Source organism: Diadema setosum, chromosome 18, assembly GCF_964275005.1.
Source record: "Diadema setosum chromosome 18, eeDiaSeto1, whole genome shotgun sequence".
Taxonomy (NCBI): Eukaryota; Metazoa; Echinodermata; class Echinoidea; order Diadematoida; family Diadematidae; genus Diadema; species Diadema setosum.
The window spans coordinates 25291530-25299431 of NC_092702.1; positions in this window are offsets into that span (position 1 = coordinate 25291530).

A 7902-nucleotide genomic window follows, 5' to 3' on the forward strand; every position below is an offset into this window, starting at 1 on the left:
GAACGGTGCTGGGAAGAAAGTTCGGGTTGAGAGAAAAAGGGGGAGAAAGTATAAGGAGAGAGAGGGAGGGGAGAGAGAGAAAACGAGAGAATGACTTGGTCAATATCATAGGCGCATAAGCAGTAAGATAGATTCGATGAATGGGATAAATTGATGTGAAGAAATGAATGGTGTTCAGAAGAGAGAAGAGCAAAATACTTGGCATATGTGTATTTGTGTGTGTGTGTGCGAATTTTCTTGTATACAATTTCATGTGTGAGAGATTCAGCGACGACCAAAGAAAAAGATAAGACCTCGAAGAGGGAATGAACTTTTGGAATGTTGACGAATCAATAAAGAAAAAAAAATGAACTTAATCATTTTAAGAAGTGCTGTCAGTCAGTCTGAAAGTGGAATCCATTTAGGTATGCGGAGTGAGGAAGTATATCCATAGCTATAGGTACTTTTTTCTTTTTGATTTTTTTTTTCCTTCCAGAAGGAGTCGTTTTGCGTTAAAAAAAAAGTGTTTCTATATAATAATATGTACTGTCAGGAGATTAGCATCTTTGACTTTTCAGCAGTAAATTGACGTAGACACATGATGCGGGGAACAAACTTATTCCGTTATGCAACAGCATTTGACATTTGAATATAGCTGTAAAGTTAGCTGTTATGAAGAGATTAGTCAGTTATTTTGAGTTCTTACAGAGGTCATGTGACTTAGCAGAAGACAGACAAGGAAAAGGGCGTAGCGTCAGAGTGAACGTATGTACAACTGCAGATACGTCATTCCTGGAGCCTTGTCAAGGGAGGCAACGGAACCACGATGACCAACAAGCCCTTGCCGGAAGTAAATGAGGAATATAACATGTCTCTTAATGACATTAAAATTAACATGTAATACAGTAATATCATAAGACATGCATGATGTTTAGTTACGATCAATACAACTAGTTCCGTCACCAATACCATGATCGTCATCTTCGTCAATTTCTTCTTCTTCTTCTTCATCGTCATCATCATCATCTTCTTCTTTTCTTCATATCTTTATTCTTCTGGTTCTCCTACATTTGCCTTCTATTTACCGTGTGTTCCTCGATTTTCTTCCTGGTCTTGTTGCATCACCTATTTCATTTTATCGACTGGGTATTAGAAATAGATCATTGCGGAAAACATCAGGCATGACATGCATTATCAATGATACTATAATGGTTATTACTGATATCAATATCTTCCAAAGTAATCCTCATCACCGGTGTTCTCAAGGCATCCACCCTACCTTCAGCAACCCAGGATGATCCCAAACTGGATGACTCGACTATTTCACTGACAACTGCAACATGTTTGATTTGATGTCAAGGGAATTAGGCCTACACTCTCTCTTTAATCACTACTTCACTCATCATGCCCATTATGTACGTTCATGATGTCTATTCATTACTGTTGACTATATATGAGGAATAAACTAAAATTGGACCAAACAAAACAAAATAAACATAAGCAAGCAAACAAACCAACAAAAGAAGAAACAAAGTCCTGATAACATCTTTTTCTGCAGGCAGTCGGAGGTCGGTATATCCGATATAAGATAAAAGGAAGAGTTTAATGTTTCTAGTTTCCCCGGAGTACGGGAAATCTAATCACATCGACCTACACGACCTAGATGCAGTATGAAACTCACTGACCCTTAAGGGTTCGCAACTGTCCAGGTCTCTTGGTGAGTGGCGATACATGTTGCGCTCTGCCCCATCACGAGCCCGTCAAGCTTGGGTTCATGATATTACAACCACTCGTCTCCTGACCTACATCTGATGAAGCAAATTGTCAGCGAATACCCAGATTCTATTCCTGGAGGAACTCGAAGCCACCTTGTGTGGTGGTTGCAAGACTGGCGCTATCATTATTAGTTTGACATTGTTTATTTTCAGGAAACGCGGAGGAAACCTGCTCCCTCACCGATTCGTGATCAATATAGGTGTCATGATGCCTACTGGCGATCGTCACTTATGGAGTGATCGATGATAACTATCTGTCAAAATGACGGGAGGGGGGTGGAGGGGTAGTGTACGTTTGTAGTTTTGACTGAATACAACCCGCGACAGTCACAGCGACTTGCGTTGAACACACTGTTTACATTGCACATGCATCTTGACTTAAATTCAAACTAACAGAGAGCAAAGCAAAAAGTGGTCTATCGTGTTGAATTAATAGCAACAACAAAAATGAGAAATGTTCTTCACGCAATATATTTCTTTTATCTATTTTCTTTCAAGGAATTTAAGTCAGAAGACTAAAAGAGGAGAATTAAGCAATTGATCGATCGATTGTCCCAGCTATACTACTGAGGAAGAGAACGTGCGACTATTTCAATAATGATCATTTAAAATCCTTTTGATGATACATCATGATATTTATTTGTCTTCACCAGGTGTTCTGATCATGTGGGAAAATCAGTCACATTGCACAAATCGTGCTCGAAATTTTCGCTCTTCACCAAAAGGGAAACAAAAGTCTCCTATTCTCCCAACACTCTTCGCCAAATTTCTGCAACAGACAAAGCTTGAAATGAACTTTTTCATCCTTTGATTCTAAACGTATATTTGCTAACTGTTGTTCAATTGCCCCTCGGTACATGTTCCTGTGCCTGTTATGCGTAGTTAATTGTCTCTATAATAATATAATGTCAAAGTGCTATGAGCGTCAAAAGACGGACCTGTTCGCTACACAACCAGCCATCATTATTACATCATAAATATCATTATTACTATTTTTTGGTTATTGTTGTTATTGATATCATTATCATCATGTTGTTATCAACAGAATATGTATATAATATGAATGTAGGAAATGTGTAATATATCTGTTTCCTTTTTCACGATTCGCCCTGGATTTGTAATTCAATTAGATACGGATGGCTGCTCTTCCTCTGCTCGTATTATTACGTGTAGCGTTCCATACGATCGCATTTGCCCTTGACCATGACGACAGTATAGGAAGCAAGTTTTAGTGACTTCGCATCCTCTCTCTTGCGCGCGTCGTTATGCTCTCCTGATTTATTCATGGTAATGACTGACGACGAGGGAGATATTACTGCGCGAAGCGGAGCAAACGCGCTGCGTAGACCCCGGACACGCGAGGTGTTCGTGAGGTCTCAATTCCCTCGTACCATCCAGAGTCATCTCTCCAGTTTGCTCAGTCCAAATGACATGAGGTGAACGATTAGATTTCGAATGAATATGTCATTATGGAGAGGGCTCCAGAGAATCGTCAGGGGGTGAAGCGAGGCTCTGATCTCTGACAAACAGAGAAAGAGGAGAGAGTACAGAGCTATATGGACCGCGTGCTACCTTCTCGTCTTCATAATGATATTCCAATAAGGTTCACGTATCCTAAATTTAAAAGTTCACGTAACCTACATTCCGAGCATATATGCAAACCTTCTTTTCATTTATATGTAAAAGGCGGGAACACTCAAAAGACTTCGTGAGCTATGCTCTGCAACTTTCAACAATTTATCATTTCACTCACCGCCGGAATGTTATCATCATTATGAACATGTAGTATAGGTTTTCCCATTCATTTTCAAACTTTTTTCATTCAATTTCACAAATCTTTACTTCAATTTCGTCGCGGAATGTCGAGAGTAGGCCAATCTTATTTTCAAATTCGTCTTTCGTCGTTCATTTCAAATAAAGTCCATTCAATTTAGTCATTTGGCATACATTTTCGTCATTTACAGTTCAAATTCGTCAGTCTCACTCGCAGCACTCAAAACAGCAGGATCGATTTCGTCTTTTGTCAATCATTTTCGTTAATTTTTCATTCATATTCGTCTCATATCTCTACCCGGTGTGATTTTCCAGTCATTCGTGTATTTTTTTCCTGTAACCGTTCACATTTTACATTCATTCAGGAGTTAACATACACCTAAGTGCCCCCCCCCCCACACACACACACACAGAACCACAGATACAGACACACGCACACAAGCAATCCGAGTACACACTGAAACAAACATACATGTACCATGTGTACGTATACCGTCTCGTAAACGAAAACACTGACAAACAATTTCTAGGCAAACATGATTAAAGACAAAATTTAAGTGTAGAATTGTCGCCTGTTAAATGTCAAAGAATGGATAACATAATTATGTTTGCTGCTTTCCAGGGTATAAAATTTAAATTTTGCTTCATGCATTAAGCCTATGATGCGAAAACCTGAACATTACGAGTTAAAGATCAAAATGTGACACTGACATACTGTCCTGGGTTATGACTTTTGACTGTCGTTTATCCTTCACTTATTTTCGTTGCTTGTCTTGTTTTTTGTGTATTGATAAAGCAAATGGTTAGGGAATAATGTGTAACAATACAGTTTACGAGAGAAACTAAAAATATGTCGGCTTAAAGTTGGTTCACCATCAAAATAAAAAATCGACAACATCTGACTAATTTGAATGAAAAATTCATGAAATTGTGTGAACAAAGACGAATTTGATCGTCACATTCTGCGATCTGTCAGCGGGAGGGACGAATTTGAATGACAACTGACGATTTTTAATGCTATGTCTTCGAAAATGTTTGACGAAAAACGAATTACAATGACAATTGACGAAATTGAAGTTAGGATTTGCATTCCACCTGCTTCTCGGGACAAAATTGAATAATAAATCTTTGAAATTGAATGACAAAAGTGCGAAAATGGATGGGAAAACCTATACTAACTAACAACCTTATATGAACTGGAAACGACCTCATGCAAAGTTTGTACTGTCTTTCAGTGTTTTTCCTTATTGGTTATGGAGTTATTCCTCAAGACGCGCTTCAGTCCTGTATCAAATAGAATCATAAAGTTCAAGCATTATTCCCGGAAATATAGGCGCAGAGCTATTTTAGGAGGGAATATACAATCGACCAATTACCGATGCATCTCCAACCCTTGTCTTTGCTGATTGGACGAAAAGGAGTACAAGTACTATGAGCGATTCTAAAGGTGGAGTGAAAAACATGAGCCCTTGATCGTCCCGCCTCGTCAAACAGCATTCCAAACTGATTATCAGAGAGAGAAATGCAGCGATGTAAAACGGCCTGCAAATGTAATTGTTAATAAAAGTCAATTGAATCGAAACAAGATACTGCTGAATTCAGCCATTTAGCCAATTCGGCAATTCAACCCTATATTGTGCTTTCCAACCGACTGCTCTAAACGAATCATTTCTGAAATGAGAAATTCAGCTGCAATGATAAGCAGTACGGGTTCATTTAAACGACGTGCTTCAGTGATGTGATGATCAGACCGTGGAGCTACAACCAGCTTCATGATCAGAAGTAAACTGCATCGGGCTTGAAGTCAATGTATCGATGTAAATTGAAACTGACTAACATTTTCCCGGAAAAGTCTTGACGTGAGACGATGGAAATGTTTGACGACGCGGCTATGCGATGAATTCCATGAAAAATTCAACAAACAAAAACGAAATGCAAAGAAAGTTTAACGAATTTAACACAAAACAGACTGATGACAGGACGTAATGGCATATTAATCTGAAGAATCGGAGATAAAGGTAGAAGGAAAGAAGGAGATATTCTAAACGAACGAAACGCATCGAGAAGAAAGGATGTTACTTCGAGATTGGACATAATCGGTTACATAGAAAGAGAGAAAGAGAGAAATGAGAGAGAGGGAGAGAAAAAGAGAAGAAAGAGATAAAGAAATACTAATAGAGAAAGGAAAAGAAGGGAATACATAGAGAAAGAAAGAGACAGAAAGAGCAATAAAAAGTAAGCGATTTACCAGACAGACAGACAGGCAGACAGACAAACAGAGCAAGAAGTAAACAGAAAGAAAGACGCAGACAAATTGACTGACATACACAGAGAGAGAAAACAGAGAAAGACATGGGTAGAAAGATAGAGAAAGAAAGAAATAGAAAGGCAGAGAGAGAAAAAAAATAAAAAGAAATGAAAACGTAAACAGTCTGACATACAAAGATATTTAAAGATATGTAAAGGAGAGAGAAAGAAAAAAATAATAAAGACATAGAAAGACATACAGAGAGAGGGGGAGAGATACTAGTAGACAGAGAGAGAGAGAGAGAGAAACATATTGAGAGAGAGAGAATCTGAGATAAGTTGAAGAGAAAGATAGGCGTAGACAGACAAGAAGAAAGAAAGGAAGAAAGAAGGTAGACAGATAAGACATACAGAGAAAGAAATAGAGAGAAAGAGATGGAGAGACATATATATATATATATATATATATATATGTCTCTAATATAATATATATATATTTATATATGTATATATATATATATATAGAGAGAGAGAGAGAGAGAAAGAAAGAGAGAGAGAGAGAGGGAGAGAGAATCCTAGATAAGTTGTGCAGAGAGGGAGAGATATACCCTTGGGAAGGAGGCAGAGGGTGAGATATATGAGGGTAAGGTAATAAATATATTATACATGCGTAACATCAGACAAGCTATGAAGAATAGCTTGCAGAAAAATAAGATACCAAAATGATGGCAAAAATGAACAAACAAAGGGAATAAACTCACAGTGAGATAATAAAGAAGTACCAGGCTACCTGAATACAGTTTTATTAGTTGAAAACAGGATGGGCCTTTGTGTGTATTGTTTAATATAACATGAGACCAAGACAATAAATGCTGCAATATATAAGTGTGGTAAAAGACTCGAAACCTCATTTGTATCAAGGGACCGAAGTCAACGACCGCCGGGATGAGAAGAGGGTAAGGTCATATGAGTTACATTAGACAAGCCGAGAGAATATAGCCTGTAGAAAAGAATGTTATTATAAAAGACAAAAATGATAGCAGAGAATAACAAAAAAGTGAATAGACTAGCAGAAAGATAATATAGATTCACCAAACTTACTGAATACAGTTTTATTAGTTGAAGATAGGATGGGCCTTTGTGTGTATCGTATACTTGTATAACATGAAACCAAGACAATTAAAGCTACAATATTTAAGTGTGGTAAAAGACTCGAAAGCTCATTATTTGTATGAGGGTGATATCATCATATATTATATGAGTTACGTATTCAGACAAGCTAAGAGGAATAGCCTGCAGAGAGATAAAAGATAAAAATAAAAGCAGGGATGAACAAACAAAGTGAATAGACTAGCAGTCAATTAATAATGAAACACCTGCCGTGCTGAATAAGCCTACAGTTTTATTAGTTGAAGACAGGATAGGCTTTCATTATGAGTGTTGCATAACGTACTGGAGTAAGACGAAAAAAAAAATGATACAATATCTAAGTGTGGTAAAAGACTCGAAAGCTCATTTGTATTGAGAGGACGAAGTCAACGACCACGAAGATGAGGTATATGAGGGTGAGATCACAATTATGAGTTACATAAGACAAGCTAGGAGGAATAGCTTGCAGAGAGATAAAGGACAAAATGATAGCCGAGATGAACAAACAAAGTGAATAGAATAATGAACCATCAGCCTTAAAATTCATACAGTTTAGTTAGAGACAAAATCTGTTTTTACATGTGTGGGCTGTAGCATTAGAGCTAGACAAATGATAGAATATCAAACTTTAATAAAAAACAAACAAACTCTAAAGCCCATTTGTATCAAGAGGCCGAAGTCGGCCGTAACGAGGATTAGGTTTATGAAGGGAAGAGCATACATTATGTATTCTAAACATCAGACAAGCTATGAAAAATATCTCGCAAGGAGATAAAAGACTAAACTCATAGCAGAGAGGAATAAACAAAGTGAAAAGACTCGCAGTCAGATGATAAAGAACCAGCAGCCTTTATGGATGCAGTTGCAGACAGGATGTTTTTGTGTGCAGTGTTGTAGCATGAGAGTTAGTAAGACGAAAGATAGAATATTTAACTGCGCTAAAAGACTTGAAAGCCCATTTCTATTAAGAGGCCGAAGT